The sequence below is a fragment of the Micrasema longulum genome, unplaced genomic scaffold (genome assembly GCF_059751315.1).
Source record: "Micrasema longulum isolate JH-2025_06_02 unplaced genomic scaffold, ASM5975131v1 h1tg000831l, whole genome shotgun sequence".
Classification (NCBI taxonomy): Eukaryota; Metazoa; Arthropoda; class Insecta; order Trichoptera; family Brachycentridae; genus Micrasema; species Micrasema longulum.
In genome coordinates, this window is record NW_028278023.1 from 1,064,657 (window position 1) to 1,089,998 (window position 25,342).

The following is a 25,342-nucleotide window of genomic DNA, read 5'->3' on the forward strand; positions in this document are numbered from 1 at the left end:
TATTAATTAAATGTCACAATAAATTAGTGAGACTAATTTACCCAGGACCCCGGTTATAATGGAAAGTTTACAGTCTTCGATTGACAATTTTCAATTATTTTTAATTTTTTTATTTATGACAAAATACATCGTTTTACTTTTACATATCACATTAAATTACATGTTTTATTTGTACAAAACTCAATCAGCAAAAGTGATCGTATGAGGGGTATTGTATATATTATGACACTATTTGAAGTCGATAAAATAACATTACATATCACATGGGGTGTAAGAACAGTTTTTTAAGGTGTTTAAATAAAATACTATAAATTGAAATCGTATTTTCTATACGAAAATGTAAACATTTTTTAATTTAAAACATGTTCAATGAGGTAGTTTAGTGGTACGAGAAATTTCATTTAAAAAATGTTTTCTTACACGCGGTAAAAATTACAGCATTTAATTTTATGACAAAGTTTCTCGAAAATGCATGAAAAATAGAATAAAAATGAACCGCATGATCAACCAATGATAGTGTCGTGATAGATTTCCGGTTTCTGGGAACCCAATTCACCATTCAGTAGAACTCACAGACTAGAACTAGTGACGTCACTAGCGGAGTAATTTCAAAACAATAAAACTTTAGCATTATCGACAAAATTAAGAAAGGTCTTTTGCGATGGTTCGGTCATGTGGAGCGAATGAATGATGAAAGAACGGCTAAAAAGATTTATGATGCGAATGTGTCTGGTTGTAGAAGTCGAGGAAGGCCGAGAAAGACATGGCATGATCAATTACAACAAATCCTTGAAAGTGGTCACGTGAAAAGTCGGAATAATCGACGTGCGTGCATGAGAAGATGTATGAATGTGAAGGAAGCAAAGGAAGTGTGCCAGGACAGAGTGGTGTGGCGTTCTATCCTCTCTGCCTACCCCTCCGGGGAAATGGCGTGATGGTTAGTTAGTTAGTTATAAAACTTTAAAAAATCATAGCGCTGACAATACGAAACCTTTTATTTTTATTGGCTTGGTGATATATGTTAACAAAAAAAACCACCGAACCTCATGACACGGTATTGTCGAAGATACTTCAATTTTTAATATAAAGAAAACCGATTTTATTTTATAGACAGTCGAAGATAAGTGATAAGTAAATGTCGATTCAATTAATAAAATTTCTAAAAAGCACATTAATTTATGCAATGTTTCGTATATAAAAAGGAACACCCCGTGTTCCTTATCTTATAGTACCTATAACATGTTATTGTGTCGATTACTTTCAATAATATTCGGTGGTCGGGTGGTCCCTCAAACGCCTATTAGTAAAAGAATCACATTCAGCCCACAAGATAAAGGTGCCCGATGAAGTTAAAAACAACGCACGAAAGGGTAAGAAACACTTAACGTTCGAGATTACAGAACGAGATTAGGATTTGTTTCTTTCTACAAGAGGTGGGATGGGGTTATTGCGACGTGTGGTTAGTAAGAAAACATAGGTGGAGTCGTGTAAGTACTTTATCTGAAGAAGAGCAGAGGGAATAGTGATTGGAACAAATGAGGTTCTTACTCCCGGGCCGTCATAAACAGAACTGGGATGATGACTAAATTAATTCATTAGCATTGATACGCTCTGTTTGCGGAGAGTTTAATTATGTTATTTTGAGGTGTGCTACAATGAACTCTGATTCGATCAGAATGAAAAAGATACGATCAATATCGACAATAGTTGAAATATTACACAACATTATGCATATTTTAATTCCACACGATTAAACGGTCGAAACTAAGAATTATATCCACGCATTTGCTTTATATTTTACGGAAGATTTTGATCAAGAGATTACTTTAAATGTCTAAATAAGTTGCATGGGTACTCATTACTAATTTAAAATGAGTAAAATAAGCAAGAAGTTATTAATTTAAATCTTCAATTACAAAAATGTATGCTCTTTGGTGGACTTACTGCTAAAACAAATATCTTCCAGCCAACTAAAAAAACAGACGGGTGAAAATAAGTTTAGGATTAATAGTCCATTGATCGATGGCACACAAACGTGCAATAATTTCACCTGAAATATAAATAATAATAATAATAGTTTTTAGCTCAGTTTCTGTGAATAGTCTATATATTGTGTTTTAGGTTTAAATGTTTTTCTTTTCTTTTTTTAATATTAAGTTCACAGAATGTTTAAATGTTTTTATTTTCTTTTTTAATATTAATTTCACAGAATGTTTAATGTTTTTCTTTTCTTTTTTAATATTAAGTTCACAGATTGTTTGAATGTTTTTATTTTCTTCTTTAATATTAAGTGCACAGATTGTTTAAATGTTTTCTTTCCTTTTTTAATATTAAGTTCATAGATTGTTAAAATTTGTTAAAATTTTTATTGTTTAAATGTATACTATGTATTGTTACAAGAAATGTACTATTTTTTTTATGTACCGTCCCAAATGAGTTTTCTCGTACAACTCCTGGGAATATAATATCATGATATTCATGTCTTATATGTTTTATTAATAAATAAAAAAAAAAAAAAAAAAAAACAACGGCCGATGAAGCAAGTCATCATTTTACATTGAATTCCATACATTACATTCTACAAGACAAACACTATTGCACAGAAAACGACCACCTAGATAAGAGCGACGTCCTGCAGTGCATTTAAACTATGGGAACATTTAGAACAAAGGAACGTGGCCTATAAAGAGACCACAGTGGTGATAATACCCAGTCAGCCCAAACAGTCAGCCCAAATAGTCAGCCCAACAAGTCAGCTCAACGCAGTCACTCAGTTCCAGCATGTAGTTCAAGTGCAGCCAATAACTCTGCATCTCCGTAACACTCGCGCGGTATAATTCATTACTTATTTGCCATGTCATAAATACGCATTAAACAGCAACTTCGTATATTCTGTCAATCTCCAACTGGGGTAGGAGCTCCAACAACCCTCAATAACCTAATTCCTAAAGAAGAATTGGTAAAAAATGTATTTTTTTTCGATAGATACTTGCAGATAACAGCTGTTATTTAGTGGGCAGATAAAGCTGGCACAAATAAATTTGAATAATAAATATACTAATATTATATTCATTTTATTCAAACTTTACAAAATTCAATGATCAAATTGCTACTACATAAAGATGTATACCACCAGACACTATATTTCAATACCGTTAATGTAAAACTCTGTAAATAAATTATCAGTTAGGGCTCTACTTTGGTACAACTTAATTTGTCAGCACGCGTCGCACTCCGAGTATAAACACAAATTGGTGCATGATTACAACACCAGGTTTACCAGTATGAAAGGGCTTGCTGTTTCTAGATGTAGTATAGTAATACAGTATACCTAAAATATGCAAAACATTACCAAACAATATAACAATAGTAAAAAAAAATTACGGCTAGTGGAAAAAAGTTTTTTTATATTAGTAATATTAATGAACAGTCGAAATTTTTAACAAAATATGTTGAGTCAAAAACATTAAAAAAAACATTAAGAACATAATATAACAGGCATGTTCAATGTTTGTTTTTAAATAAATAAATACCTGTACTTCAAAATACCTCGTATTGTGCTTACTGTCACACGACATTACAGCACTGTTTGCAGAGGGATTTTTTAGCTCTGTCACTTTAGAGTTAAAATTAAAGAAATATTTATTACAAGTAATCATAATACGGAAATGAGCAAAAAAGAGATAGATAATCTAAATACTATAAAAAATGTCGAAACGTGGTAAGCCATTTGCTTGAGTAAATATTTACAAATGCAGCGTTTGGAAACGGTAATCAATTTCTTAAAAATCTTGCCATAGACCTTTTGATACATAGTACGCAATATTGACATTTAATCACACTCGGGGAATACAATGCCTAGCTGACAGGTTCCCAAACCGTTTTGACCAGCTGCCTCTTTTTCAGAAGAAAAATTATGGACTCAATACCCTCCAATAAACTAACATGCGAGAGAAAAATGCGGTGATTTTTTATATTTAAAAAACTTGGTATACTAATTTGACAGATGAATCTGATATACTGCCACCAATCTCCGCGTTCAACTATCAATGCACGCTCATCTCAGACACAAAAAAAAAATTTTTTTGTTAACATTACAATATATACTTTATAAGATTAAAATATTATTATATGATTGCCCCCGTTTTGCTTCCAATGCCCCTTAGGCCAGCATTGTCCCCTTGGTCCCCTTCTGCGCCTCCAGGGTGGCGGATACGCCCATTTTAGGAACCTGTGGTCGATCCGATTACGTCATGTTGAATTTATGGACTTGTTTATATTCGACGTATATAGATATTATAAGGCTTTAAATCAGTGTTGATATTATGACAAAAAGCTGAAAGATTAGGGGTTTTTAGAAAAATATTATTATAATTGCGGTTATGTTGTCACTTCCTAATGTATGATGACTAATAAGGCAAAATGATGCGATCCTAGACAACTTGTGTAGGTACTGTTACAGAAGGTAAAGTCTCTAGCCAAGGTCTGCTAACAGCACACCGGTTTGTCAAGGCAATGAGCATAATATTGTAAACTAAACACGAGAAGTATTATGGGACATATTTTATGCTACAGATGGTATTGCTGTACTCGCCAGAGCTGTAACTCGATACAATATAATAATTTGATTTAAATTGTTTTTTGAAAATTATTTATGTAATTCCATTGTAATGATGTAATAACTAAAATTTACATATAAGTTACTAGTTGAAAATACTTGGTACACTTCCACTTATTTGAAATTTTAGAAATAAACAGGATAAAAAATAGTAGCGATAGAATTTTAATAAATTAGCAGATATAATTCAAATCTCACCCCTATTAGTCCCCTTAGTTGGACCCTGTACATTGTAATAAAACAATAAATATTTTATGATTAATTTTGTGGTCAAACATTTTGCTAAATGTTATTGTATTTACAATTAGTAACTTACGTGTAAATATAAGTTATGACATCAATTTAATAATTATTAATTATATCAGCAAATGATGACAAAATGATTAAATATCACATACTACGAATACCGATAAAAATATATGAAATGGATGAAGAATAATTAATTAATTAATTAATTATGGATAACTTATACAGCGCCATTTTCGTAATAAAATACCTCAAGGGCGCTTTACATGGTAATTCTATTGTTAAGTTAATTTAATTGAAGCTTTTAAATTTGTAATTTAATTAAAATAATTTATTTTGTTGTCACGTGCTACGGATTTATTCAAATGATTTAGAGAACAAGTGGGTTTTAAGTTTTTTCCGAAACATCACTTCACTTTCACAGCCTCGCACCTCTGCTGGGAGAGCATTCCATGCCATAGGGCCTGCGATCACAAATGCGCGTTCACCAAATTTAGTGCGCTGTTTGCGTAGAGGTATAATAACTTTTCCTCTCGCCGTAGACGTAGCTGATCTAAGCGTGAGACGCCTGTCAGCTAGTTCATCTGGAATGCATAGTTCCCTTAGATATTCCGGAGCCGAGTTGTGCAGTGACTTAATTGTATTTTCGAAATCAATATGGATATTGTGGAGAAATGTTTTCATACATAAATGTATAAAAGAAATGTAATTAAAATACGTTGATAGAATAACGCAACATGTTTGGCCTTGCTAGTTGTGACTACAAGATTCGTGACAGTGTTCTAAACAAATTTGAATGGGCAGGAACAAATAAACATGAATCGTGACGTATTAGGGACGTGGCCAACGGAATGACCGTTTTTGCGGGAATTTGACAAATTTTAAATATTTTTTATGCTACTAATAATTAGCATTTTTTTTTTTTTACTGGACAGTATTTCATAGACCTTAATTACTTTAAAAATGTTAAAATTATCGATTATCAAAAGAAGCAAAATATTTTAACCTCGAACACACTATAATATAACGTCTGGAGAAACATCTCCTTTCTCTTCCTTAATCTCTCCTCCTTTCCTCTTTCCCCTTTTTTACTTTTTCCAATTGAGTAAAAGTTTTGATTTAAGGTAATTTATAAACAAATACGTTTATTTTTATTTTTAAACATCTTCATATTTTCTATAAAATATGTAACTTGAATTATAAAAATAAAACTATTATTTTATTGGTTGGAAGAAATTGCCATTTGACAATAAGCCAGTAAATGTACAAATAACATTATGTACAAAAAGTTAAATAAAATAAAAATAATCCCTGATAGGGAAATAATGAGCTGTTACCTGTAAAATGAGGATACAAAAAGGATCTTTACATCAATTAATGTACTAAAATTGATGCTCATCTCGTTTACAACTTAGTGAATCCATAGAAAAAGTAAAGTTATTTAATATTCAATGTTGTGAGACGATGCCGTTACAATAGATGTGTGTATGTTTTATGTTTATTAATAGGGAATATAAAAACACAATGCATCACTAGTGCCTTCTACGCGTCAATGTTCTCACTGACAGACTATGAATTATGTAACAAAATATTGTGGCAGTGTGGCAAACAGTCGATGCACTTCATTATTTACCGGGGTGCATCTGCCGCAAAATGCATTTGGGCGCTGTTATACAAAACTGAGTGGGACATGTAATAACAGTGGCCTTATTCTGTAACTAATTCGTTTCTCATTCGTATTGTATGATAGGGAACGCGAGCGAAATACGATTTTGATTGTATAAGAGTGAGATAGATATATCGTGGGTATGCTGCGAAAAAGCACTAAGTCAAAATTACTACTTCTGAGATAATTGAAATTCAAAGTTTGTAACAAAATAACTTTTTTTTATACTAAAACTTACTAAGCCAACTTGAAAAAATGGTAAATTGATCTATTTACATTTTATTCAATGGTTTAATTTAAATAATAACTGAACATTCTTTTTTTTTTCATATAATAGTGGATTGACATGACTTAGTGCATTTTTGCTGTTACATAATACCACAGTAAATAATTTAAATTAAAGTCACATTGTAGTTCTCTTTAATTAAAAAAGTTATGGAATCATTTTATCTAATGAACAGTACCTATTACATTAGGTAAAATAATTATTAATTAGTAAAAAGAAAAAAAAAAAAAAAAAAAAAATGCCACGTTTGCCCCCGAGTAAAGCATGTAGACATTACTTACTAGACATCTCCAGGATATCATGTTGCCGACCAGCAATCTAACCTTTTTTCAAGTCAGTACTACTCCATAAGCTCCGCAGAATACATCCGAAATATTGTTATTGATGGCCCACCAATACGGCGCGGCGTCCCTTGTCCCTTGGTGCTTTTTCCCTGAACGGATTTATGTTATATTAACTTATTACAGAAAATATCTCGACTTGTAGTGTAGATAGGACTTATTGTGTTTTTGCAGATTGTAGAGTATTTTTTCAACAGTATAACCTCATCAGTATGTCAAAACAGCAAAATTTTGACATAGTGCTTTTTTGCAGAAAGGGCACAATATCGTCGCTTCGTTCGTTTTTATCCCACAGACAAAAACACAAATAGAGCTTTAAGTTTTTTTACGAAATAGGCATAAATAATGAACACAACTTAAGACAAAATAAATTAGAAAATCCCTTAAACAATTTATTTTTTAAATGTTTCATCTGAATTTTATAAATAAAGGCTTTCTCATAACTCCTGAACACTAGACTAAATTTCGTTAAAAACAGTATGTTGGACAAAAACGAACTAAAGCGACGATATCGACGAACGAACGGACTTACGAAACGAAATTGTGACAGAAAAGGTCAGTAGATTTATTTCTTTATATTTATTTTCAGAAGCGTAAGATTGATCACCTTACTTTCTATGTAAAATAAATAATCTAGATACGCTGCAATCGGAGTAAGAATGCAGTACCCAACGCAACACGCAAGTGCGGATAGGTAAATGATGCTAATTTATATTTATTGTTGTGCACACAGTGATGTTAGTACAATACGTATACGTAAAAAAATATTTTAAATTTAAATTACCTACAAATTTCCATTTACCAGAGATTTTTAAGGATTTTAGAATTAACACGCTATTTTGAAATCATCTTGTTACGTTATGTTTAAAGGCGGTCTCTTAGTATGTGTATAAGCGTAAAGCAATACCATGTTAAAATGTTTGTAAATATAAAACTGATAGTAAAAACATGTGCAAATTCGTCACCATGAACATTTTGATTTGCATTATATATTTTTTTTTTTGTGAATAATACCAGATCTGGTAAAACTATGGCTTGAGTGAGATGGACTATGCTCCATAACGCTAAATTATGCGTTAGAGGGAGAAGACAATATAGGTACGTAAATCGTGAAGTGCCGGCATATGCGTAGATATGTAGTACGCCTGTAACGTCACTTTACGTGTTCATTATCAGAAAATGGCAAGAACTTTTGTGATTTAGTTACGTACAATGAGCGAACGGTGGTGGTAGTGCGTATAACACAGTTTGTAAACATAATCAATGGCGGATTTAGCGTTCCGCGGTGCGATGCGCGGACTGTCTGCACATATTATCGCTCGTTTACAACACCATGTCAGAATTATAAAATATCATATTATAATATAATTCAACTTATTTTTATAGAACAAAATGTAAGACGTTTCTAGCTTCCCTAAGACTAATCTAAACAGTCACATTTATTTATAAATAAATATGAATAATAACAAGTAGCAATTATTACTAACGCCCGTACACAATAGTTAATTACTGGCGTAAAAGGAGATAGATATTCCTTATCGATCTCAGCATATTGCATCTAAGAAAAAAGCAGTTTTCCTCAAGCCAGTTCCAACTGTATTTTCCAAGCAATTGATTTATCACTTCGTTGTCAATCAATTAAATAAGGCGAGAACAGAAAACAGGCATTTTGAAATAATGTACCAATCGCGTTTTGTATTATTTTCATTAAAAAGAGTCATATTAAAGTGCATTTTTTTGTCATTAGTAAAGTTATTAATTAATACAGAATTCGATGCAGGTATTTTAATAAAACACATTCGGTACGCATCTACAAATCCGCTAATTTATTTACAAACACATGCTCGTACACATTGTTAACTGATATTGTTTAGATTGAGGTATGGAAAAAAATAAATACACAATAAAAACATTATATGCAAAGACTTCATAATTTATTTTAAATATACTAGAATGTTGGATAGATAAATCATTGTTTACATAGGGAAGAAACAATTCATTAAATTCATATTTTATTGATTGAAAGGGCATTTACTTTATAAAACGTCATGATACATTATTCAAAAAAATAATAAACTTTACTGTCAGCGCTAATTAGTTACGTTAGAAAATATAATTAAGCAAGGAATAAAAAATTACAATAATCCCCCCAACGAACTAAAAACTATTAAAACTAATATAACTATCACTAAACAAATTCAAAGTAGGATTTAAGAAATTTTTTGAAACCGAGTGAAAACTGCTTTCTATTTTAATTCGTATAACTGTATTATTATTTTCTGTTTTTCTTTTTATTTCGTATAATTCAAATTATTTTCTCTTGTGTATTCGAAATTATATAACTTCAAATTTCTAAATAAATATAACAGCATAAGTCACTTTACAAGCACAAGAGCTGGTCTCTGTTTTAGAAAGTAACAGCTATAACATTAAAAAAATATAAAAGGAGATTTTATAGAAAAAAACACGTGTCAATTATGTAATTAATCAATAAAAAAATATAAAAAAACATTTGAATTTCATTCAAACTGGATAACAATAGATCATAAAACGTGTCAGTGTTTGGGCGGATGAAGAATACAGTTCTGTGTGTGAAATGGAACCGGAACCCTTGACGAGTGCTTTCGGGTCCATGGCTACTCTCAGGTAAAACTCCTGAATAAGAAATTCAAGTTGATATTAATCCGCCAAGTAGTCCTCTCTTCTCTTATTAATCTGCAAACAGATTTTTTCCTTAGGAATAATTAAGTAAGCATTCTTCTATGCGCAGCTGACAGAATCCCCCAGGACTCAATAACAGCTGCAAGGATGCTTTGGATCTCCCGAATTAAAAAAAAAAATCAAATTAAAAATAGTACTACAAATGTTATGAATTGTTACAAATATAAATATACGTATATATACATACATATGTACACACATACATGCATACATACGTAGGGTTTTGGTTGCTAAAGGATTAGTAGAGCTCCTACCCCAGTTAGTCATTGACAGAAGAAACGAGGTATCTGTTTAATGCGTATTTATTACATGGCTTATAAATAGTGAATGTATGGCGCGAGTGTTACGGCGATGAGGAGTTGAATTGGCTGCACTTGAACTACATGCTGGAGCTGAGTAATTGCGTTGAGCTGAGTCTTCGGACTGGCTGAGCTGACTGATGCTGACTGACTGACTGGGCGCCACGCCATGTGCTCTGTTTATAGGCCAAGTGCCTTTGTTCTTCATATGTCCATGAAATGAAAAATGTTAATGTACGAAAGGATAAAGCTCTCGTCGTTATGTGCAATACTGTTAGATTTGCATAGTATGCTGTATTGGATTCAATAGAAAACGCTAACTTGCTTCATCGGTCGTTGCACCATATTTCGAGTGAAATTATTTAGCACGTGTGTGTGTCATCGATAAATGTACTATGAACCCTAAATATATATATATAAATACATACATACATACATACATACATACATACATATATACATACATTCATACATACATACATACATACATACATACATACATACATACATACATACATGCATACATACATACATACATACATACATACATACATACATACATACATACATACATACATATATACGTAGAACCGTGAAAATGGCTTTTTGAACCCTACTTTTTTATATTACCCACTTTGCTCATTTTGCCGAAACCGCATTTATTTCATTATTTAACTTTAAACTAGCCCTAAGACAACAATTTTTATCCGTAAGCTTTTGTCGTGCAAACATAGTGGCACAGTAAAGTGAATATTTAAACGATGGCATCATTATATCTGACCTTTCCTTCGCCTGAGTCACATCCTTTTTTCTATTTATCCTTTTTAATTGTTTGTTCAATCAGAATACCACACATTGTGAATGCATCCCGCGTGTGTTGCCTTTAAAGAAAGATTTGTTTGGATATCTGATGATTGGCGGAGCGAGGGCATTATTCATTCGAGGAGGGGCTTTAGCCATTATGATATAAAGAAGAGATGTATAATTTATACGGACTAGGTGCAAAGAAGATGAGTACATTTTATTAAACACAAAAGTATGTACGAGAATCTTTGCTACTGGTCGGATTTATAATATAAAGGTGAATAATAAACAAATTAATAATATAAACAGAGGGTAAATCTCATATTACATAGGTCGGAAAATGGTACAAATTCTTGCGCGAGATATTGTGCAGTTTCTGGTACATCAATTATTGTTGGGTTATTTTATTTGCCGTTTTACACGGGACAGCTTCCGGGATTGAAAATTGCACGTAAGCATGACAAGTACGTAGATGTTTTCAGCGCCATGACAGATAACAGGAAGTTTTACCGTCGACAAAAAGGGTATCTTGTGATGATGCGACTAATGACAACTAATAAAATATTATTATGAGATCAACAATCAAATTTAGATTTCTAAAATAATATAGATCGTTAACCTCATTAAAAGTAAGTATTTGCATTTCTGCAAAGAAAGGCAAGTGTGAAGTGGAAAAGTGCAGTGAAACGAATAAGGCTGAGGATAAACAAAGTGACACAAGTGACAATAAATACGCGTTGACAGTTAAAAATGACACTTAACAGTATCACGGGCGTGGGATGAGCATGTTTGCGAGGTAACGCCCAGTGGTCTTTTTATAGGCCACGTTCCTTTGTTCTTCATGTCTCCGTGGCGTGAATGCACTGCAAGACGTTGTCTTTAATTTATTGTATTCAAGATAAAATGATGACTTGCTTCATCGGTCGTCGTTCTATTTCATGTGAAATTATTGCACAAGTGTGTGTCATCGAACGATGGACTATGATCCACACATATATACCATTTTACGTTTGAAAATAACTGTTTTTTGGTTTTTTCGTTTGTACGGTATATACTCTTTTATGTGGGCCCAATAAAATTATTGGGAAATCTTGCGCAAGATTTCTTACCATTTTCTGATCCATGTAATACGAGATTCAGTTTTGTATTATGGAGTGCGAAGCACATACACAGCCGAAACGAGTAGAAAAAACTATAGAATTCACAAAAATACGCAAGATGGAAGACTTAAGATACACACATATTTGAAAATGGACAGAATGTTGAATGTTACACAATGCGTCAAGTGATAATTAAAACAAGCTAATTATTGGTCATAAGTTATGCAAATGCCTACACTTCCATATTCCTTTCTTAAATATATTATATCCCTATAAACATCCGCGTAAGTTATTCATAATTTGATATAAAAACATTTGAATAATGCCCATAAAAGCCCATATCAAACCGCAGAGAATACAAAAAAAACATTATGGGATGATGGAAAAAGCTTTTAGCAAAAAATGATTAACGTGAAATGATAAAAGTGATATTGAACTTAATGTTCCCTAGAGGTAACGTCGGCTGTGGGAAAATATCAGGCAAGACGTGAATATTAAACCACTACTACATGTGGGATCAAATGGCTACACAGGTTGAGAGCCACTTGTTTAATATAAAATAAAATTCAACCATCAGATTACGTCAAGTTCTAAATCTTACATTTATCCCCCAGATAAGATTTAAACGCCGGAAGGATAAACATTATAAAATAATGGTACAATGTCTATAAATATTATTTTCTAATAGAAAGATGACATTGACATGTTTTTAGATTTAGTTATAAAGAAAACAAGAGGTAATCGTATAAATATTTTTGTTTTGTGCGATCTGTGCTCATTTTTTGTTAGATTCAAATAATTTCACAGTATTTTCTAAACGTATTTGTACGTATCTTAAAGCATCTACTGATAGACGAATCGAATAAGGTAAGTTGTACCAAAAATAAATCCCTCGCAAATGAGTAGACAGAAAAATAAATGCGTTTTGTTGAATATGGACAATATAGATCATGGAAAAGATAAGCTAAAACCACAGCTCGCGCTTGGTAGGTAGGAACATAAAATAATAAAATTACTTATCAGTAAAAAAGGTCAACAAATCTGGTCAGAAGAATTTTCAACAACTTTCGAACTTTTCGACTTCGTAGTTATATTACTATCCCTGATATTAATATTAAATCCCGGGACAGTAATAGACCGCGGCAAAAACAAAACGATAGCTAAAACTAGAAGAAATCGTACAAAAAATGGACCTTTAAAATACGTGTCATTGTGGACAACGACAGGGTGTGCATTGAATAGAATAATAATTATATAGATTTTGAGTTTGTCCAAATGCTTGTAGAGGATTGGATTTCACCCCCCGGGGAGTTATCAAAATCAAAATATTACAACTGAGATGGAGAATATTTTAGAGAAGGGAATATGTAAGTCTAGGCATTTACAGAGCTTACGATCTCTATTTATATGGTTTATAAGGCAACTAAAAAATATTGTACAAAGGGAACAAACACTTATTAAAAAGAAAGAAATATCAAAATTCAAACAGAAGGTTAAGAAATATGTGATAAATAATAAAATAAATATATTTATGTACATTGTTATTATTAGCGCACACATTAGAATATGTTAATATGTGCCCTTTTTCAAGATTCAAAATAAAATATAAAATAATAAGTGGCCACTTAACACACTATAACATTTAACATTCTGCCTGTTTGAACATCCGTATTTCTTGCATTATCCATCTGTTGATTTTCAAGTGCCTAGACTTCCATCTACCCTTCTCTAAAATGTTCTCTATCTCTGTTGTAATAAATATGTTAACCATTATCTTAGCAGATTGAAAAATATTTCTTTACACATTTGATGGTTGAAAAGGTCTCAGAATCCCAAACGAAAATACATATATTTATGTTTTAAATAAAGTTTATCATGAACTGTGATAATGCAAGAATTTAAAATATGGTAAAGCAGTTTTAGCCGAATGATTTAACCATAGAATTAAGAGTCCAGAAACCGCATACGCACATCAAACAGAAGCCGACTTAACTACTCCTAAATGAGTAGGTTTACGTTTTAACCCATTAGTTTATTTGTAGACGTCGCTCAGTACGCAACTCCTGATTCGAATTTAACCATGCCATGTTGTGTCCTTTTAAAGTGTAGAAATACTGCTAGGATCTTAAAGAAACAGGATGAAATCACATTTCATGTGTAATTATCAAATGAATGTGTTTGTCACAAATGCATTACTTAAAAATTGTATTATTTTTCCATCTGTCAGATTGTCGAAGAAACAAAATGGAAATTTCATTAGTGTTGCCAGGGTAGTAAATTTTTTTACCCTACTTTGCTCATATAATAAGAGAAATAATTAAACTTTAACCTCAGATTAAACAACGCCGTGGTGGACATTTGGCCAACATTATCTTTAAAATATAAAATATTATTTAAAATGATATAAAAATATCCGTTTTATGTAAAATAAGATTTGTTTTATATTTTAAGTTCAAAGTTCATCAATTCCATTACTCTTATTAAATGACCCTTTACTTATCTACTCTGTTGTGTCAATTAATGTTTCCGAGTGCACAATAAAATTTTAGAATAATCAACAAATTGTTTTTTTTTTTTTTACCTTACATTTGTGTTATGGTTATATTCTTCGCGATCTGGCAATATTACTCGGTGACTTCAAGTATGCGCGCGGCGAAAGTGTGTCTAAGCAGGGGAATTATTGGACACAGTCCGATGTATTCAAATATGATTCAACGCTCCTTCTGGACTATTCTTAATTCTATGCATATAATATATCAAAAACTCTAATAAAATTGACTTAAGGCAGGATTACATTGTGATGTATGAGGATTTATCTGGCGCATATAATTTCTAGGTATTTTACATGGTCAGAATTACACCGCTCACGCGTGAAATCTCGTGGCGCGATGCAGTCCCGATCCAACGATTTTTAGTCTGGGCTAGAGTGATGGGGTGGGTTATTATCATACGACAGAACAGCTCTCAACACACCTTACCACTCCACAACACGACACAACAATGTAATACTACCTGTAATTGCCATCACGACAGACCAGACATTCACACAACATACGAGAACAGTGTTACTCGTAAACATCAGTAATTGGGCGGGAATTCATAGATAAAAAATACTCACGTTGCGTTGTGTTATTCGCTTTTCAAAACTTTATCTTCTTTAAATTTCTTGAGAGGAACTCTTATGAAAAACCTTAAAATCTCATCTCAATACAGCAAGCAAGTCTGCTTCATTACCTATGGAGAAAAAGAAAAAACAATTTATTAATTATTACTCTTAATTCGTCAGATTGTTTAAGAAGAGGAAGTAGGCTAGCAAGCACGCGTGAGTGAGGTATTTTATAAGATGCACAAAAACATGATTTTTGTAGGTAGATGTATCAACAATACCTCAAGCAACATTTATCTCAGACTAAAATTTTAAAGTCAAGATTATGAACAACAGAAAAGAAAATTATTTACTCGGTTCACCTATATAAAATTACATCATATTCGCGAACGGCAAAACCAATGAAAATTAATCATGTTTAAGTAAATGACAGAACAAATAAGACACATATTTATTTATGGGCATTGTGTTCTTCAAATTAGTAATTTTAGTCATCATCATTCCCTTTCCGCACCTAATGGTGCGTAGGGCACTGCATTGATACACCAATCGCAGCATATCTTGATCATTTTTGTTACATGAAGGTAAGGTGTTCAGTCTAACGCTTCAGGTACCAGTTTAGGGACAATGAAATATTGTAGTGTAAAAACACCGTTTTAAATAATATTTCATGTCAACCATGTTGTGAGTCGAATCCGAGACCTCTTACATGGTAGGCCAACGCGCTGACCATTACACCACGAGGCCGACTAATAGTAATAAGATTTTTTTTTTGAAGTAAACGTGTATGTAAGACTTAATTGTGCGTACAACTAAGGATTTTTCAGCAATTTCGTCCATACTTCGGTATGATTATCTGCGCTCTCGTAAGAGATATGAATTTAATAGTTTGGTTTTAGTAAACTTTACTTCTTTTTCTGAGCGTACACATTTAAAAAATATTTTAATACTTAACTATATGCCAGTAGTTACGCCCACAATATACCTTGTAAGGCGCACCATTCATGAAACTGAAGTCAGTTAAAGAAAAAAAAATGTTTACATGTATTTTCATACACAGAGAAAAAGTGAGAGTGGTGTGTTTATTGAAAGACGGTACGAAATATCGGAAATATATTGGATCTGTGCCAAAACACAAATAGCGCCGGATATGCCTTCAATAAGACACATTGTATATTATAACTGGCAAACGCATTGATCGAATGCATATTTTGTAGGTATTTTTGTCGTTCAAACAAAAATTCAATTTCATACATGAGGGAACATTATTCTGTATAAAAAAATAATACAAACATTGTTAAAGTATAAATAAATAAATCTATTAAAATAATGGATGAAATTATGAAAAAGAAAATTAAATACTTGGGTAATCAAGAATCAGAATCAGATCTGAGACCTAAGATTCGATGCAACAAAACTTTTCGTGTTTTTCAATCAGCTATTAAAATTATATTTTTTTAAATAACCACCAAATCAATGCAATTTTGTATATCATTGAAATGCTAACATAATGTGTAAAATGTAGGTTAAGTATGTTATATTGCACTACTACAACCACTGCCATCACACCATTTCCCCGTAGGGGAAAGTAGAGAGAATGGAATCCCACACACGTCTATCCTGGTATATGTTCCTAGCTTCTTCCACATTCATACATCTTGTCTTCCATGCCCTTCGGTTTTGTCTGCTTTTGACATGACCAGACTTAAGATTTTGATTTTGATTATGCCACGTTTTCCTTGGTCATCCTCGTCTCACGTTACCGTTCATTTTCGCCATGTATACTTGTTTTACCATTCTTTCGTCGTCCATTCATAAAACATAATTTACTCACCTATTAAGGGTTTACGTTGAGGTTGATTATTAATAATAAACAAAATTCAAATAAAAACAAATCACTACAGTTAAAAACGTTGCTTGCATTATGTAAAATGTAAAACCTAAAACAAAAGAATGTTTGGGAGACTTAGAAACTGAATTTAGGCAGATTTTATGATAAAGTAAAAATTAAGAGAAACACACTAATTCATAGACATCAGACACAGACAGAAAGACGCCAGTTTGTAAATGCATAAGAAAATATATTTAGAGCAGAAAATTTGCCACGGGTACTTATTACACAAGCATGATGTCGTACAACTTACAACCATTTTTTGTAAAGTGAAAAAAACTTTTAATATATATTAAAAAGTAAAGATTTGGCCTAAATTACGAATTACTTAAGGCAAGTTACTAAAAAAAGTCAAAGTTAAATAATCATTGCGTTTTCATCAAAATTAAAAAAAACAGGTTGCATGAAAACGTAATATAAAATATCTTCTTTTGCCCATTTCCAAGAAAACGCTAAAACGAATTATAATTTAAAACTTTTTGTGGTACAACTGGCCCTCTTAGAGTGCGAACCATAAAGAAAAGATTTCGCAATTATAAAATAGTAAAAATAATACAATACCTTAAATTAATTCCCGTTTAGTAAGAAGAAGCTTGTGAACACTTAAATAAGCCATTTGAAATCAAGTGCAATCCTAATAACGAATGATGAAATTTCCGAGCCCCTCAAAATTTCATTGGGAGTACCACAAGGATCGGTTCTCGGACCGGTTTTGTTTATTATATACATAAATGATATTGTCGAAACATTAAAATATTCAAAAATAAGACTCTTTGCAGACGATGCCTTAATATATATATCGGGAGAAAATTATAAAACAATTATGGACAGACTAAATCATGATCTTAATAGTGTATCACTGTGGCTAAAAATTAATAAATTAAAATTAAATGTTAACAAAACTAAATATATGAATATAGGAAACAAAAGAATAGAAATTACACCATCAATTGTAATAGAAAATGAAAAACTTAATGAAGTCACTGAAATTAAATATTTAGGTGGAATGTTGGATTCAAAACTTACATTTCACCAAAACGCTAAGATGGTAATAAATAAGATTGCAAAAAAAATATCAATTTTGGGAAGGATCAGAAGATTTATTGATAAGGACTCCTGCAAAACTATTTACAAAGCAATTATTGAACCACACGTTAACTACTGTAGTAGCATTTTATTTTTATCAAACAAAGAAAACATAGATAAACTAACTGTATTACAAAATAAAGCCTTTAGAATCATTTTGAAAAAAAACAGATATACGAGGGTAAAGTCGATGGTAAATGAAATGAAATTATTAACATATAAACAAAGAATATTTTACAATACAATGATATTTGTTCATAAAATTATAAACTCTAAGAAAAAAACAGAATTTTGGAAAAAAAATGATCGGAACCAGCATGAACACGATCACAATACTAGAGAAAAGAACAAAATAAGACTTCCATTTAGGAAAAAGGCAAAGTCACAAAATTCAATTTTATTTAAAGCAATTAAAAAGTATTACGAAATGGAAAAAAATATTTATGAAGAAAAAAACATATCAAAATTTAAAATAATGGTCAAGACATATGTGATAAACAATTTATAAATTAAATATATTTTCAATGTTATTATTAGAACACACATAACAATATGTATGATATGTGTGCCCTACTTTAAGATTTAAATAAAATAAAATAAATAAATAACTTTACTAAGTAATATTTTACGAGTAAAATTGATTGTGATGTTTTAAAGTGATTTTTTATTTTTTCTACCGACCGGTTTCAAAGCTACATAAGCTTTTTTATCGAGGTATACTTAGCTAAAGAATTTTATCATATTTCATTTTAACAGTGATTACTAAATATTGACAAATAAATATACATTGAAACACGTGGAGCTAATAAATCAAGTATTTTCGTCATGTTGCTCTTGTAAGGATGGGAATTGTAAAGTGAGATGGATACGATCTTTAAAACATCGATGTAGATGTTTAGTAATCATCGTTAAAATAAAATATGATAAGATTCATTGGTGAAGTATACCTTGAAAAAGAAGCTTGTGTAGCTTTGAAACCGGTCGGTAGAAAAAATAAAAATAAGTGGTTAAAAACAAAGCTGTTTTATATTTATTTTACTACAATATACAACCACAATGTTAGTGCTAAAGATATAAATTTTAAACAATAATAGTATTGAGGCAACCTGTTGGCGTTACTCGTATTATTGCAGCCTGAATAATTCATACTGAGTTTACCACGTGGATGGCGGTGGCTGGCGCTTGGGAGAGAACGTATAATTAGCCGGGTAACTAGAAGCCAGTCGCAGCTACATAGCTGACTCAGCTGACTTATTCTGACGCGGGCATAGCAAACAAACATTTTCACATTTCAAATAAACACAAATAATTTAGCACGGGCTCAGAATAAGCCGGCTCTCGGCCGTCTAAAAAGAGCAGCTAATAAATCACACATCAGCGAGTTCATCTCAAAGCGGAATAGGTTTGAATAAAAAAATGCTCTAATTTTCCATTAACTCCTTAAAAGACTGTGCTGAAAAAATCCTTGAGAGACGGTGCGGTAACATTTTGTTACATCAAGTAAAAGACGGATATTTTGCAACATCATCTTTATGTTTTAAAAAATCTTGATGTCAGGCAATCCGGATGGCTGGAGTTCTACTGTATTTACATATTTATTGTAAAATAATTAATTGACCATAATTTATGACAATTTAAAAAAAAAACAAGAGTTATATCAAGTATTACATTTCATGTAGACTTGTGTGACATCAGGGGTTAAAGATAACTTTCCACGAGCACCACCTTTTTATGAAAGTTAAAATCGTGTTGTATTGTGGTCCCGTGACAAGTGGCTAGTCTCGCGGACTCACACATAAAAGTCCGAGGTTCGCACACACTCTACCACAAATTGATTAGAATTTTCTAAAAATGAGTTATTTAAAACTCGTTGAAAATGGTCCCGAAAATTAAAATATTTGTGTTATTTATAAGAACGCACATGTTTATTATATTACAAAAAAAAATTACAATACTCGTATTTAAAAATGTTGCTAAAAGATTATTTATTTGACCCTAAATCTTTTCATCGTTTATGTTCAATTAATTGGTTTTCATAATTATAAATATTTTCTAAAATTACATGAAAAATAAGTTAATTTGAACAAAAACATACGTCGGACATATTATGAAGAAAACAAATTAAAATAACAGTCATCAACAAAACATTTGAACAGCATAAAAAAAATAAAAAATAAACGCCTTCTTAAAAATAACATGTTTTTATTCATACTAGTAACGATTTTTCAAAGTAATTAGATGTATGATAGTCATTTTCTAGTTGAGGCATATGGTGTCTACAAAGAGCCCCCATGCATTTCTATCGGTTGGCAGTGCCTGTGCGTCCTCCCACGTCAGGTTTGCGTCCCGTAGTTCTGACATAAACTGTCGACGAACAATCAGCAGTGAGCGTCCAGGACGTCGAGAACCTGATGCCTTGTAAAATAAGCAAGCGCGGTTAAGGATCTCAGGAGGCATACGCAGTATATGGCCCAGCCAACCGTATAGACAGAGTCAAAGCACCAGTAAATGACCATTGGTTAATAAAACACAATATAATAAGAATTGCTACATGTGTCCAGTCAAAAAACTTTTAACACTAGAAACTATGACAAAAGCAGTAGGCGGACACATCTTTTGGTAAGAAACAAATCAATTAGTTTTGAACTGTAAATTGTCAAAAGGTAATAGTGCGTCTTCCCGTTATTGTTCCGAGATTGATAGTGTTTTTATAAGGAAAGGTGTGGTAAGTGTTTTATTTGATGCTATTTCTTATGCAATTCTTTGAATATATCCCGTGTTTTATAATGTTATGATGTAACTAAATCTGAGTATTATTTTTACTGGGGTAGTAGCGGTCATTCACTGGTGATTATGCTATTTTTTTAAGAGTAATATTAATTATAATTGTAATACTCGTATTTTAATAAAAAAGTAAAAGTACTTGAAAAAATTAATGTGTTTTTTATTGTTTTTTTTTATTTTGTACGCTCAAATAATAAAATTTATACCTTCATGTGGATTTCACTACAAGCTGAACCTTAAACGGTCATTCATTGGTTATTATTACTCTTTATTGTAAATCCCAATAAAAAACTTTTTTTTGTGTCGATAATTTTCGAAATTCTCATTAAAAGTGACGGTAAAAAAATACTAAAAACAACAAAGCAACGCGAACAGTGAAAATAAGTCATAAAACGTCATTCACAAGCCGAAACGAAAATCTACGTGTTCGGAGCTTTGGTATTTTAATTCAATTTGAAAAGTTTACGAGCAAACATGTCGGTTATCCTTTACACACAGGCGTCGGGTCCGAATGAGAGGAAAGAGAACGGACGAGCATAGAAAGGAAATGGAATATCCATCCAAGTGCGCCATCTCCTTAAATTTGCTTGACAAAGACTGGAAGTCGTAAATAATTTTGGATGGTCGGCACCAAATGTGAGCCTAAATTGAACGTAGTTATGTGTGAGATATGCATTTTGCAGAAAACAGCCAGCCCCAGAAAAACTACGATGTGTTATTATTTATTGAAAATGTAACTTTATATTTATATCAGGGTACTTAGTTGTAAAAAATCACTCGAACAAAAATAATTTAATTACGCGTTAAAGGAATTTTGGTGATTTTTCAGTCTGACTGACAACACAACCTAAAATATGCATTTTACAGAAAACAGCCAGATCTAATATTGAACGATACCTCATTCAAACTTTGAATGTATGAGGTGACATTCTGTATTAAACCTTTTTCTTTATTTTAGAGGTATTTAAAAAAAAAAAAAATATATTTATTCATATTTTTCGCTTACACACTATAATTAATAATAAAAATAATGTGACCTCACTGGGGTTTCCCGTGCCGAGGACAATTAACAATACACTTTTTTGAAATTACATTTGAGAATAAACAAAGAAGACTAACTTAAAAAACAAAGATAATTAACAAATATTCAGAAAGTTTTAAAAGCAATGTATTTTATTTATTTTTTTAAATTTTTTTTTGCACTACAACAGGCCAGGAGGCCTAATTACAGTGGTGAATTACATCACAGAGCACCCAGGCTTGAGAAAAATCACATTTTAATTTTTGTGTTCTCACCGGGAATCGAACCCGGAACCTCCCGTGCGTGAGTCAAGCGTGTACATCTATTTATATTTATGTACATCTATATTATTTATTTTACAAAACACACAATGAAAATAACAAAAACCTAACATAAGCTATACAGTTGTGAAGCAGTTGATTCAATATTGGTATGGGCGAATGAGACAATCTATTTTACTTCTACCTAGCTCCACTATCCATTTTCTTATAGCCTTTTTAAACATTTTCTCGTTACTTATTGTTTTAATAGATAGTGGAATTATGTTATAGATTTTAATTCAATAATACTCAAAATCCCTTTGTCCGAAAGTGGTATTAGTTTGTATTTGTTTAAGTTGTCTATGTGTTGAGGATCTAGTGATTATATTATTTGTATGTGATGTATTGTATTATTTAATTGATAAGATTATAAAATTTAAATACATATGTATTTATCCGCTTTAATTTATTCAAGAGAACTAGATTCCTGGAGGCAACTTTCAACTAAAACAACTTTTGCAACCTTCTTATCAACATCTACACTGTAAGATTTTTCTAGTGCTGTGAGTGTTTTCTGCAAATTGAAAAATGCCGTTTTTGTGATCAACACTATTTTCATATGGTGATTATTACAGTCTGGCTGTTTTTATCAGAACATAGAATTGACCTTACTGCAGCAAATAACACCAATATCTTCTTTTTTTTTATTGTAGACTGGTTGCTTTCCGCATAACTACCAGCTGGAATTTGAATGGCGCTGTTAAACATTAGCTTTATCGCTTTAAACGATCGGCGACAAAAAAGAGCACGTTCCAATACAATATTTGCATCTTGAATGCGAAATTGACGGTGCCGGTCGTAAAAGGAACGGCATTGATGCAGCTCTTAATTATATAGATTCGCATACATCCATTTTGATTCATAACATTGCTGAAATTAATAAGGATAGATAATTTAATTTGATCGTGAATATCAATTACAGCTTTGGTACGTCACAGAAACATGTCTATTGATAATTTATTTAAATTTTTGGTTGAAAATTATGTGAAAATGGAACGGCTAGTTAGTGAGTTGCCCATTAGTTCAAAAAACAAGTGAATTTTCTTCACTGTTTTTAAAAATGCAGCAATAGGAGAATACCACATACTACGAATACCGATAAAAATGCGTAAAATGGATTTCGATAAATATTTGTGATTTTCAAAGTGGAGAAATGGTTTCTTACATAACTTTGAAAAACAATAAAAATAAAAATAAATATTGTAAAATATGTCCCGACAAAAAGTGACATGTTTGTCTTGATAATAGGGAAATATCACCTTTTTTTTAGTTTGGCATTTTTAAAGTAGGTAATATAGGTCTATGAAATACTGTCCAGTAAAAAAATATTTTTTTGCTAATTATAAGTACCTAGCATAAAAAATACTTTTAAATTTGTAATTTTGAATTCCCGCTAAAACGGAGATTCCATTGGCCACGACCCTAATACGTCACGATTCATGTTTATTTGTTCCTGCCATTGAAATTTGTGTAGAACAATTTCATGAATCTGGACGTCACAACAAACAAGGCCAAACACGTCGCGTTTTTCTACTAACATATTTTTATTAAATTTCTTTATTACATTTATGTATGAAAACATTTCTCTACAATATCCATATTGTGAAAATACAATTAATTATTCTAAATCCATTTCAAATTAATCGTAGTATGTGATATTTCCCTATTGTGACGTCAAGATTCATGACGATGTTCTATTTAAATTTAAACGGTCACAAACAAAGTTCAAAATTTCACCAAATCGTGACGTATTAGCGGCGTGGCCAATGCAATGGACCGTTTTCCTCCTCGATATAGTCTAAGATATCACACAAAAAACTTAAAAAATATATTTGTAAATAAGCATAGCGGCGAAGTACGTATTTCATTTTTAAATACGCCACCATGAAGAATAGTGAGGTCATAATGGGTCAGTTAGTTTTAATAGACCGCCAGTCGAACTTCAGCAAAACAAAGAAAATAGGATTTCAAAAACCAGTAAAAGGCTATGGATGACATTCAGTGGGTAAAATATGTGAACTCATTTTTTACGTCGTTCTTTGTTCGCGTGTTCTAAAAATGGCATACACAAATTAAAACCGCAGAAAAATTAGGTTTTGACAGTCCCAATGATTTGACTTACCAACAAAACACATTCCTTCAAAACATTGAGTCAGAGTGAAAAAGATATTCAGTGATAGTTGGCCTATTTGTTGAAAAAAGAAACTAATAATATATACATATTGTTAATCAATTGAAAGGATACTCGTATTTCCATCAATGAGCCGGTTATAAGGTCGACAATTTACACGCTAGTTCTTGGAGGAATAATCGCAGTGCAATATCGTTTAAAGATCAAACGATAGTTGTAAGGTTAGTCGCCTGTATGAGTATGTGCCTAACTTAGAGAATTGCATTTAGTTCAATGACTCACTGGAATATGGAATGCGATACAAATACAAGATGCGACGCATGGGCGGCTCGCTGATAAACGAATGAAACAAGAAACTAACCGAATGTCGTGAGAAAAGGAGATAGCGGCCTAATCAGCTTGTTGTTTACTGCTTCCCTGGTACATTAGGTACTGTGATGATGTTCTATTGTTTCTTACTCCGTCGTTTATTTTAAGGTTAAATGTCCTTAAGCTCGTAAGGAATTATCACAATGCAGCGTAGCTAAAGGAGAAGCGTGAATTATTTATTTAATGGTGCCATTGTATTTTTCCCAGGAGTACACAGTAGCTGACGTCCTACTTTCTGTTTATTGTAATTAAAATATATCTTTATGATAATAAGTAGTATTTGTTGTAATCTAAATTTTTACAAATTTGTTTTTTATTTGGTTTTTTAAAATATCACTTAAACTCTAAGCTTCATTGTCAAATAAAAAAAATGTAAATAAGGGTTAGATTTCTTACTATCCATGCGCTTTGTAGCTGCAAGACGTGCTGTTATCTAGCTCCTATATATCATAATTGGAGACGAGGAACTAGAATCCCAATCGTCCATGCGCTCTGTAGCTGCAAGGCGTGCTGGGATATTTATTTATTGTACAGCGCCCTTGAGGTGGTTTTC

General features: G+C 31.8%; 1 protein-coding gene across 3 annotated transcripts in view; it reads right to left on the reverse strand.

The window, feature by feature from the left end:
- Positions 1-25,342, reverse strand: part of Dg (Dystroglycan) — a 156,716-nt gene that overhangs the window by 115,080 nt on the left and 16,294 nt on the right. For all 3 annotated transcript variants that reach the window (XM_088230922.1, XM_088230921.1, XM_088230920.1), the window contains exon 2: positions 15,200-15,315. The gene's annotated coding sequence lies outside the window, so the exon portion shown is untranslated. The remainder of the gene's footprint in view (positions 1-15,199; positions 15,316-25,342) is intronic.